This window comes from Aotus nancymaae, unplaced genomic scaffold (assembly GCF_030222135.1).
Source record: "Aotus nancymaae isolate 86718 unplaced genomic scaffold, 86718_ANA_hifiasm-v0.15.2.pri h1tg000025l, whole genome shotgun sequence".
NCBI classification, from domain to species: Eukaryota; Metazoa; Chordata; class Mammalia; order Primates; family Aotidae; genus Aotus; species Aotus nancymaae.
In genome coordinates, this window is record NW_026988438.1 from 29,982,625 (window position 1) to 29,995,222 (window position 12,598).

The 12,598-nt window shown below is 43.4% G+C and overlaps 1 protein-coding gene across 6 annotated transcripts in view; it reads left to right on the forward strand.

Annotated features, from left to right (window-relative positions):
* The first annotated feature begins 7,010 nt into the window (after positions 1–7,010).
* The window catches only part of NOD1 (nucleotide binding oligomerization domain containing 1), a 54,228-nt gene continuing 48,640 nt past the window's right edge, over positions 7,011–12,598 (forward strand). For all 6 annotated transcript variants that reach the window (XR_010344077.1, XR_010344078.1, XM_012475131.3 and 3 more), the window contains exon 1: positions 7,011–7,097. The gene's annotated coding sequence lies outside the window, so the exon portion shown is untranslated. The remainder of the gene's footprint in view (positions 7,098–12,598) is intronic.

The window sequence follows — 12,598 nt, forward strand, 5'->3', positions numbered from 1 at the left end:
ACTATGAGCTGAAAGGACAAAGAGGACTGGTAAACAAATGATCCTGAGGGTCTTGGGTACAAATGCCAGTAATAGCCCTAGAATTGGACTACTCACCCTGGAGCACCCTTGCTGCAGGACAGGAAAACTGAACCTGAGAACTCTGTGTGAAGCCAGGACCCTTAAAGAGAACTAAAATGGTCCCCAATTGGTAGCCCCACTGGCTCCCGGCAGAAGCACAAGAAAATCCTCTCTGGAGAAAGCTTAAATTTAGGTTCTCAGGACTTCCCTTAAAAATGTACAAGATAGGCTGGGCGTGGTGGCTGACGCCTGTAATCCCAGCACTTTGGGAGACCAAGGCAGGTGGATCACGAGGTCAAGAGATTGAGATCATCCTGGCCAACTTGGTGAAACCCTGTCTCCACTAAAAATACAAAAATTAGCTGGGCATGGTGGCACACACCTGTAGTCCCAGCTACTCAAGAGGCTGAGGCAAGAGAATCGCTTTAACCCCCGAGGCAGATGTTGCAGTGAGCCGAGATCAGGCCACTGCACTCCAGCCTGGTGACAGAGCAAGACTCTGTCTCAAAAAATAAATAAATAAAAGATAATAAGGAAAATGATACATCATGAATGAGAGCAGAAAAAACTGATTTGTTAAGAAAAAACACATTTAGATCCCCAAGGTTTTGAGATATTGAAAGTAACTAAAACAATATAAAATAAGTATGTATGGAAACTGACTTCTGTGAAGATGGAATAGATGTGATTTTCCCTATTCCTCTAGTTAAGAGCAATGAAAATCCTTGAACATTATATATAAAGCAAACAGAAGACTCTGAAAGGTGGAGAGAGGACAGACTGGTCAGGGATCTCAGTACCCGGGGCACAATGTGATGCTGAATTCTCAGTTTTCTTTCACTTCAGATAGCTCATACTTGCAGCTTAAGAAATCTGCAACTTGAAAACACCAATAAGCACAGATGCACACACCCCGCAAAAGAAAAGCCTGCTCTCGTCAAAGAACCAGGAAAAGAACAGCTAGTGTGACAAAGCTTTTAGAGAATAATCGGTCTATTCCAGTTATAACACAGAAAAAATTGTGGATGCCAGTCTCCACTCATGCCACCAAAGGTCAAGAGGAGAGCCTAGACTTCCACACTTGCCAGGCTGTAATGAGGAACCCTAACCTCACCATCACCACCAGGTAGTATCAGAAAAAGCTGTTTCTGTCAATAACTTAGCTGGCAATAAAAAGACTCCCTTCGTCCAGGTGTTGGTGGAAACCACGTGGGGAGTCCGGCCCTTCCTGCTGGGTTGGGGTCAAAGTCCAAGCGAAGAGTCAGCGCTTTCACCACCTCTCAGTGGTAACTAAGCTACTCTTTTTGTGGTGTTAGTGGAGGTCACATGGGAAGCAGTAACAAAGCATTCCCACTCCCAGCCAAGAAGGTATCTTTAGAGAACTAGTGGGCAGTTGAAACTCCCACCCTTCATCAGTAACAAGGTGCATCTGCCCCACCCACTTTGGCGACAACAGAAACTGAGTGGAAATCTGAAATTCTACCCTCACCTGGCAGTGTTGGAGCAGTGCCCTCTCACTTTCTCCTGCTGAAGTGGTTTCAGAGTAAGCCAGCTAAAATAGTAAATTTAAATAAGATTTAGAGTCTCATAACAATCTTCAAAATGCCCGGGTTTTGATTGAAAAATCACTCATTCCAAGAACCAGAAAGATCTCAAATTAAATGAAAAAAGACAATCAGTAGATGTCAAAACTGAGATAACATGAGAATTATCTGACAAAGATTTTAAAGCAACCATCTTAAAAATATTTCAGTGAGCAATGAGGAACATGCTTGAAACAAATGAAAATATAGAAAGTCTTGGCAAAGAAATAGAAGACATAAAGAAAAACCAAATGGAAAGTTTAGAACTGAAAAAATATAATAACTGAAACTAAAGACTCAACAGATGGGCTCAACAACAGAATGGAGGGGGCAGAGGGAAGAATCAGGGAATGGAAAGATAGAACAACAGAAATCGTCCAATCTGAAAAACAGACATAAAATACACTTGGGGGAAAATAAAACTAAGAGAGCCTTAGGGACCTGTGGGACTGTAGTAGAAGATCTAATGCTTGTGTCATGGGAGGCTCAGCAGAAGAGGAAAGGCAGGCTGAGAAAGTACCCAAGTAAATAATGACTAACATGTCCCAAGTTTGGCAAAAGATATAAACCTACAGATTCAAGAAATGGAGTGAACCCCTAACATAAAGAAATCCACACCAAGCCACATCATAGTTAAACTTCTGAAAACTAAAGACAAAAATTCTTAAGAACAGCAAGAAATGGCACCTTATCTGTAGGAAAAAAAGCTGTTCAAATGACACCAGATTTCTCATCACAAACTGTGGTGTCTCAAAGGAAGTGGCACATTTTTCAAGTGCTGAAAGAAAAGAACCATCAACTTAGAATCCAGTGAAAATAGCCTTTGAGAATGAAGGAGAAATCAAGATATTCTCAGATGAGGGAAAACTAATAAAATTTCTTGCCAGAATGGCTGAAGTGAGTTCTCTAAACAGAAAGAAAATAATAAATATAGGAACCTTGGAACATCACAAAGGAAACAATGATCACGATGAGCAAAAATATGGGTAAATGCAATAGACTTGACTTCTCTTGAGTTTTTAAAAATATGTTTGATTGTTGAAGCAGAAGCTGGAACACTGTTGGATGGTTCTAAATATATGTAAAGGTACTATTTTAAGTGATTATAAAAAGGGGAGAGTTAAGGGAAATAAGTTTTCTGCACTTTATTTGAACTGGTAAAACAATGATGCCAGTAGACTGAAAAATGATGTATATATAGTACCTAGAACAACCACTAAAAACGGTACACAAAGAGATATACTCAAAAACACAACAAATAAATCAAAATGGAATTCCAAAACCACGTTCAAGTAACCACAGGAAGGCAGGGATAAGAAAAGAGAAAAATTAAAAGCAGAACAAACAGAACACAAAACATGAAATGGCAGACTTAAACCCTAACATATGAATGATTCCATTAAGTATAAATGCTTTAAACACACAAGGTAAAAGACAGACATTGGCAGAGTAGACTAAAAACATGACCCAAATTTATGCTGTCCATAAGAAACTTGAACTTCAACTTTTACAGTATAAGAAATTTGGAAGTAAAAATGATGGAAAAAGATATACGATGCAAACATTAACCAAAGTAAAAAGCAAGTGGCTATATTAATATTAGATAAAGTAAATTTTAGAGCAAAGAAAACTACCAGAGACAAGAGAAGGGCATATGGTAACCCCTGCCAATTCATTTAATGAAACTTGCATTATCCTGATACCAAAATCAGAGACAATACAAACACAAACAAACAAAAGTAGGCAGCCAGTTCCACTTCCGGACATCTCCCAGAGAAAGGAAAACTTACGTTCACACATAAACTCGTTTATTAATGCCTATAGCAGCTTTATTCATAATAGTTCAAATCTGGACATAAACTAGATGCCTTTCAACAGACTGAGAATTAATACCAAGCAATACTACTTAGCAATAAAAGGAAATATACATGCAACAGCCTGAATGAATCTTCAAAGAATCATGCCGATTGAAAACAAATATCGCAAAATGTTACATGATGTATGGTTCCATTTATGTATGATTCTTGAAATGACAAAACTGTAGAAATGGATAACAGACAGTGGTTGCCAGGTGTTAAGCAGAGGATGAAGTGGTATAAAGGGTAACATGAAGGAGCTCTGTGGTGATGAAAATGATCTGTATCTTGATGGTATTAATGTCTATCTTCTGGTTGTAATATTGTATTATAGCTTTGCAAGATGTTACCACTGAGGAAAATTGGGTTAGGATACATAGATCTCTCTTACAACTGTATGTAAATTTAGAGTGATCTCAAAAAAGTTTAAAAACAACCAAATATATACATGATGGAATACTATTTGTTCATAAAAAGAACGAGATCCTGTCATTTGCAGCCACATTGGAGGTCATTATGTTAAGTAAAATAAGCCAAGTACAGAAAGACAGATATTGCATGTTCTCACTCACTTGTGGGAGCTAAAAAAAAAAAAAAAAAAAAAAAAAAAAAATGTTAGTCTCATGGAGTAGAGGTTAGAATAGCATCATAACCTTGAGGAAGGTTACCACAGGCTGGGAATGGAGGGAGGGCAAGTAGGGGGTGGTGAAGAGAGATAGGTTAATGAGTACAAAACTAGAGTTAGGGAGGAGTAAGTTCTAATGTTCTATATAAGAGCGGAGTGACTATAGTTATCAACAATGTGTTTTCTATTTCATAATTGCTAGAAGAGAGGACTTGAAATGTTCCCAACACATAGAAATGATAAATACTCGAGGTGGTGACACCAAATACCCTGACTTGATTATTATAATCTATGCATAAAAATACAAACATTATGTCTCAATAACAAATTATTTTCAAAAACCAAAACAACTATGAAATAATTTTTAAATTATAAAATCAACAACGAAAAGGATTATTAAGAAAACTAGAAATATAACCCCCCAAAAATCTAAAAATCCTAGAAAATAAGTATTATTGTTAAAATTAAGAACTTAAATAGATGATGTGTTACTTTCCTACTGCTTCTATAACAAGTTACCATAAATTTAGTGTCTTAAAACAATACAAATGTATTATCTTAGGGCTCTGGAGGCCAGATTTCCAAAATGGGTCTCACTGGGCTAAAATCATAGTGTTGGCAGGACTGCATTCCTTCCGGAGGGTCTAAGGGAGAATCCCTTTCCTTGTCTTTGGCAGAACCAGACTCCACCTGTGTTACCTGGCTCAGTCTCACTCCTCCATCTTCAAAGCCAGCCATGTTGGCCGAGTCCCTCCCAGGCAAGTCCTTCTCAGCTGCCATCTCTCTGGTTCTCCCTGTTCTGCTTCCTTCTTCCACTTGTTAGTTTCCTTGTGATTACACTGGGCCCACCTCAATAACCCAGGATCATCCCTCCATTTCAGCTGATTAGCAATCTTAATTCCACCTGCAACTTTAGTGCCTCTTCGCCATATTCACAGATTCTAGGGGCAGGGTGTGGACATCATTGCGGGGAGAGTATTCTGCCTGCCATAGACAGGTCAAAAAACAGATTCAAACATCTCCAACATAATTACTGAGTCAAAAGACACAACTGAAGTGACTCAGAATGCAGCCAGAGAAACAGAATGTGGAAAATAGAATGAGAGGTGAAGACATGGAAGATAAAGTTCAGAATCGTAGGGGAAAAGAAAAAAAAAAGTGTCTAATGTTTCTGCCATAGGCTCATATACAGATAGACTGGAGGAATTAGTATCTGTGAAAGGAAAATAAATCTTGGGTCCCCTAAATCACTAAGCTAAAGGAAAAAGTCAAGCTGGGAACAGCTTAGGGCAAACCTGCCTGCCATTCTATTCAAAGTCACCCCTCTGCTCACTGAGATAAATGCATATCTGATTGCCTCCTTTGGAGAGGCTAATCAGAAATTCAAAAGGATGCAACTACCTGTGACCTGGAGGATTTTCCTGCTTGAGTTGTCCTGCCTTTCCAGACAAACCAATGTTCATCTTACAGATATTGATTGATATCTCATGTCTCTCTAAAATGTATAAAACCAAACTATGCTCTGACCACCTTGGGACATGTCATCAGGCTGTGTCATGGGTGAGCATCCTCAACCTTGGCAAAATAAACTAACTTTCTCTCTCTCTCTCTGTCTCTGTCTCTCTCCCACTCGCTCTCCTTCTCCCTCCTTCCTTTTTCCCTTCCCTTCCCTCCCTCCCCTTCTCTTCCCTTCCTTCTCTTTTGAGATGGGGTCTTGCTCTGTGGCCAGACTGGAGTGCAGTGGCATGGTCTTGGCTCACTGCAACCTCCGCCTCCCAGGTTCAAGTGATTCTCTTGCCTCAGCCTCCCCAGTAGCTGGGGATTACAGACACCTGTCACCACGCCTGGTTAAGTTTTGTATTTTTAGGAGAGAGAGGGATTCACCATGTTGGCCAGGCTGATCTCGAACTCCTGACCTCGTGATCCACCCGCCTTGGCCTCCCAAAGGGCGAAATAAACTTTCTAAATTAACTGAGACTGCCTCAGATATTTGGAGTTCATATATCCTAGCCATCACTCTGGTGCTTACAAGTTGGCACATTTGATCCCATCAACTAACGTTTGAGTTTCACTTTTGGTTTAAGAACATACTTTCTGTTTATCAGAAGGCAGCCTCTGATGGGAATTTTAATACTCACAAGCATTAGTGACTGTATGATTGAATGGACTTCTTCAGTGTGAATAAGTGACAACTTTCTGTAGCATCGATATGCCTCATGGAGACGTTCCCCATTCAAAACGTTTTAAAACTATTTTATTGGGGACATTTATTAGCATGTTAAAAAATCCTTTACAAGTTATTACAGCATATGCATAGAACATAAAATGTGCACTGCCAAGAACAAATTTAAGGATAGGAAGAAAAGCTTAGATTTTTCTCTTAAGTACAAATTGAAATGTATGCAGTGTTATTAAAATTTGATTACTCTAAGCTGGATTTCATCAGGACCACGTGTCATGTTTTAACAAGAGTTTTCCTATCACGTCCAGGCGTTGGCTCTGGTTGCAGGCGCTGGGTTGGCACTTTTAGGGGGACGGGCCAGGCACTTCGGCACCACGAATTCCCAAATGTGTCACCCCTGAGCGAACTCGGGCCTGCCCACACGGCTCCGCGGCCGCTCACCCTCCCGCACCGGGCGCCCCTCTGCGCGCAGCTTCCCTCGACCCCGCCTAAGTCTGGGATCTTAGGCACCAAATCGCCCTAGAGCCAGCGGCAGCACCGCGGGACGCTGCCTTGACCGCCCCCGCCCGACCGCGGCGTCTCCCAGCAGCTTGCAGGCTCTAGGGCGCGCCGACAGAGGGCGCGGCTGGGGCTGTCGTCGCGGCCAGTTCCCGTTCCGGGACCGCGAGGCTGCCGCCCCAGCCCTGCCCCTCTCTCGCGCAACTGCGGGCGCAGAGCCTTCCCGGGCCACCGCGCTCGCCGGGCTCCTGTCTTGTTCTCAGCGGCTGCGAAGTCTCCAACCTGGCGGCCAAGTAAGTCCCAGAGACTGGGGATTCGCGCGGGGCAGACGCTTTCTGGGGTCCTGGGCGCTGCGAGCGAGAGGGCGAGGGGAGGCGGGATCTGCGTGCGGGCGGAAAGCTGCGCGGCTCTGGAGGAGCTCTGGGTGGAACCAAGCGGAGAAACCCGCGAGTTTGAAGAGTGTAGCGAAAGTCGAGAGGGATGACCTTCACCGTCAGCAGAATCGTTTATCCACTGTGGGCTAAGGCAGGGGTTCTCAATCGTGCCAGCACCTTAGAACCACCTGCGGAGCTTTCAAAATCCAGATGTCCAGGCTGCACCCTAGATCAGTTCCATCACAATCTCACGGAGTCAGACCCAGGCCTCCTTATCGTTTAAAAAGCTCCGCAAGTGATTCCAATCTGCAGCCAGCGTTGGATGAAGATTGGAATCACCAGTGACCGAAGGTTGGAAGGGCAGACAGGGGCCTTCGTGGAGTCCTGCCTGCAGACGGCACAGCTGCTCCCAGTGTCCTGCTTGGTCCAGGGGACAGGGCGAGAACTTCCCTTGGGTTTCATGGTCCACAAAGTCGGGAAATGAGACAATACTTGGCAAGGTCGCCTGAATATCACATTCAAAAAGCCTCCAATGTGTGCAGTGGTTTTGGCACATTGTGAAAAACATAGGAAATGACGGATGATGATGCTCCATTGGCTCTGCATTCTGGGAAAGGCTGCGGTTGTTGGTGTTTGAAGTTAAGTCTGAGGAGGCGAGTAAACCCATGGCCTTGATGACTTCTGGCCTTTCTGCTTTAAGGGTGAAACCATAAGCCATGCTTGCCAAAGGGTGGGGTTTGTTCTCCCTCAAAGCCCCCTGTTGAAGAATAAACTATCACCTTCTGGGAAAAGTAAAAGAGTAACTCCACGATGCATCTTAGAAAGAAGTAGATTCCCTGTTCTCACCCAGACGTAGATGCCAGGGGCCAGATAGCTGAAATCCAAGCAAGCCAAGCATTGACAAAGTACAGACTTCTACCGACTATGCCAGACAAATAAGCAAGCTGTGCTGAACACACGCAGCGTGAGTGGTAGAAGGGTGGTCTTTCAAAGATTGCAAGAGTAGGTTTTGTTTTTGTGGAATGGAGAAGTAAGTTCATGCTTTGAAACCCATCAAATCTGGGTCTATGCTGTGACTTTGGGCAAGTTCCTTGACGTCTCTAAGCCATTTTTCCCACCTGTAAAATGGAGATAAAGAGCAACTCTCTCCCGAGGCTAGCATAGTCCAGCGAGATGATGTACATCACACACCTGGTAGGCGGTAGCGGTGGCAGGTGCTCTGGCAGGGGTAGTTACTAGATACTGGAGTGGCAGTTTATGCCCACCAATTGTTTACTTAGTACAGGCATTATGAGGGAGAATGTTTGTCTATAAAATGTCCCCTTCAACGCTCCATTCCTTCCCCTGCCCTGCTGCCCTGCTCAGGGCCTTGGCATGCTTTAAGTCTGGGATCTTAGGCACCAAATCCCCTCACTGCCCCAGGGCGTATTAATGGCGTTGGAATACAGTTTTACAGCATGTGATAGGAATGAGTATTTTTACACACAAAAAAAGCTGTTCTTAATCTTGAAACTTCTTCCTTTCTGTTGCCACATATATATGTTTTTAAATGGCTTTCCAAGAAAGCTGAGCTGTAGACAGGGTCTCAGAATTAGTGTATGTGCACACACACACATGTTGCTCCCTGCTGGCAACATCCTCAGCCCACACCCTTGGTGTTTCTGTTTTGCTCCCGACTCTTGGCCTAGGGACAGTGAATCTTTCTTCAGTGACCAAGGACAGTCAGGGATCTGAGGAAGGGAGACCCCAAATTCTACAATTGCTGATGCCTGTATCTCAGCTGGAGCTTTACCCTGGTACATGCTCTGTACATCACGGATGGTTACTTTGATCCTAATAGCAGTGCTATTTAGATTAGACATCAGAAATTGGAAAAGTGGAGTAATGTGGGCATAAAGATCAAGTGTTTTTCTAGTGTATGTGTGATCACTGATATTTGCTTACACAAGACTATCAAAGTCATCTCTTATCCAAATAAAAGGATTCAATATTTGTTCAAAATCTCAGATATGAACGTAGGATTTAAGGTTTAAGTTACTAGTTTCTTTTATCATTCTTATTATTTGGGGAATTTTCTTTAGGCAAGAAGAAATTAGAAAAGCTAAAATGTGTACTTATGCTGAATTTTTGTCCTGCAGAAGCTATAGGTATTTTGCCAGTTTTCAGAAGTCCTGTTTTATCTCCTGGGGACAGTCAGTTTCATGTCACACAATGGGCCTCCTTTGATCTACCCAAAAGATCTGAACTTACTTCTAGAAAAACTTAGTGTGTCAAATACTCGTTGAGGGCAAGTGTTGTTTCTACACTTGACTCCTGTGGTGACAGGTGAGTAGGCACTGGCAGGTCAGTTCGTTGAGGCTTTTTACCCATACTGGAAAGTTTGTCCAAGTCATATATTGCTAAGACTTCCTGGCTTGAACTCTTATTTAAACATGTGTTTTATCTGGAACTGCCACAGACAAAACTGTGGGCAGAGATTCCTGTGCAGAGTTGGCCAAGGCAGGCATGTCACCACCCCTTCCCTTTGCCATTCTCCCTGTCTCTGGAGCCATTGAGCCAACCGGAGATGGTGCCACTCTGAAGGGATCTTACCTTGGTCCTCTAATGGGGCAGAGTTCCCTGATAAGGGATGGATGTTCTTAGACCCAACAAGGCAATTTTGTATCATACTGCATTGAAATTAAAAGTTACTCTCTAGTAAACTGCCACATTAGAATTTGTTTTACTGAAGTGTCCTTTTCATCCAAGTTATGGAGCACTGTAGTTTAAAGAACAAACAGGTCAATAGAAGGGCCCAGAGAATTGCAAAGTGAGCACCAGATTAGTGCCAGGTTTTGGCAGATTAAGATTTTAATAAAACATGAACATTCACCATGATTATATTTGTTTCAGAAAGTTGATGTCCCTCGGTCTTCTGTTCTGTCATTGCCACCATACAGGTTAGGGTCAGAATTGGGAGGATGGAGTCACTTGGTGGATATTTTCAGAGCCACATGCAACTGTGCCTGGCTTAGCAATATGATAGCAGAGCTGAGAGAAGATGATTTACTTGGCAGAGTATTTCTGTTGTAATTCCCAAAAAATTAAAGGTCTAATGAGTAAGAACTTCCCATGCTTCTTGTAACACATGCCCAGGTTACCGCCTATGACCTCAAAACCAAACCTTCTTGGAAGGAACTGGGGGAAAGCTAGGCTTTTTTGGCAGGGGCTATCCTAACTGCTTACAACAACACAGGCCCCTTCAATGAGTGGGCCATTCCTGGACTCCATTTAACAAAGCTAGTGTTTTATACTTAATTGAAAACAGGCATGTTGATGATTTCAAGTGGAAATGTGAGACCTATAACATACACCAGACATGCAGGACTGAAGTGGAAGAAATAATGGGTTTTGGGATCAGAACCAGGATCAAGTTCCTATTTTGTTCCTTAACTCAGGGGTCCCCAATCCCTAGGCCTTGGATAGGTACCAGTCAGTGGCCTGTTGAGAACTGGGCTGCACAGCAGGAGGTGAGCGGTGGCGAGCAAGCATTACCACCTGAACTCTGCCTCCTGTCAGATCAGCGGTGGCATTAGATTCTCATATGGCGGGGGGAACCCTATTGTGAACTGTGAGGTTGCGCATTACTTATGACAATGTAGTGCCTGATGATCTGAGGTGGAACAGTTTCATCCTGAAACCATCTCCTCCTTGCCCCCACTCCCCTGTGAAAAAATTGTCCATGGAAAAATTGTCTTCCATGAAACCAGTCCCTCATGTCGAAAAGGTTGGGGATCACTGCCTTAACTTACTGTGTGACCTTAGCCAAGATCCTTGGCCACTCCAATTCTGTGTCCTCCTGTGTAAAATAGTTATAACAATGCTTTCCTTGCTGGGTAGTTTTCAGTATTTGATGAGCTAATCTATGTAAAGTGCTTAGCACATCACCATCCTTCAGTAAGTCACGATGATGATAAAGAGGATGATGATGAAGGTTCCGGGGCTGGTCTTCCCATCTCCTAGTTGTGTGACTTCACATAAGGATTTTAAAAATATATATATTTTTAGTAGAGACGGGGTTTCACCATGTTGGCCAGGCTGGTCTCAAACTCCTGGGATCATGATCCACCCGGTTCGGCCTCCCAAAGTGCTGGGATTACAGGCATGAGCCACCGTGCCCTGCCTCAGATAAGGTTTTTAATCCTCATGAGCCTCGGCTTTTGAATCTGTAAAATGGGCTAACTCTGCCTATCTGGAAAGATTGCTTTATGATGACAGCTCTGATCTGGTAGACACTATGTAAGAATAGCATTTCCGTAGACTACCTGTGTCCCATACTAGTCTAAGAGTTTAGGGTTTTTGTTGTTTGTTTTTAGCTCATTTTATCTTCTCAACGACCCTATGCAGTGGTTATCATTTCCCCTGTTTTACAGAGGAGACGACTGAGGCTCAACAAGGTGAAATAACTAGCCTAAAGTCCATCCCAGGACTCAACGCAGAGTCCCTGTTCTTAACCACGGGCTCAGCTGCTCAGTGATACCCCCGTCTCTGCTTACTCTACCTACCTCCTGAAGCCCACCTCCTGCCATTAACAGTGGTGCTTATGCTCTGTGTAGGGCCATGTTTCTGGAAACAGAGCCCCTGCTTCCAAAGAGCAGCTTACTTAGGAAGTGAAAGTGGCAATTCACTCCTCCGGTCCCTCCTCTCAGCCCCAGGTAACTTTAAACTTCACCCATGGCTTAGGCTGGTTAATCTAATATCAACTAAAAAAACCCATAAAACAAAAATATCTGATCCTGGTATTGACTAACATTTTTGGGTGGGTTACAATGTTTGTTTTGAGATAAATGCCATCTTGATGCACTGAGGTTGTTAGCCTGAGTAATAAAACATGCCGTCCCCCAGACATGTGGTGGGTATTTGGGAGACAGAAACCAGGCCTAGGAGAGCCCAGGTTGAGACTCAGATAGGGGCAGCAACAGTATTGAAAACAGTATCGCATCGAAGGGGCAGTGGTCTGTTCTAAGTCCACCACCGTTTTTGACATTCTTTACTCATCTCTCCTCTCCTTTACCCCAGTGGCTTTTGCCTCTTCTTGAGTTCTGGCAATCTTCCCTGAGGTCTGGGTCAGTGGAATTTGGGGGCTCTGAAAGGCAGATTCTCAGTGGAATGAGCTGTGGCTGCTTTAGTCTTTCTGAGAATGAGGTGGCAATTGTTTTTCTGGCTTTCTGTGGGTGTGAACTGCTCTGCTGGCCCCCCACCCTGGCGTGGAAGGCTGCTAGAAAGCTATTTGTAGCTCTTGGTTCCTCCTGGCTCTTTTGGGCTTCAACTCTGCAACATGTTAATTCAACAAATATTATCAGAAAGTCTTGCTGGTGCCAGGAGTCTACTAAGTACTTGGATTATAGCAATGAATGAAACAGACCCAGTCGCTGGCCATA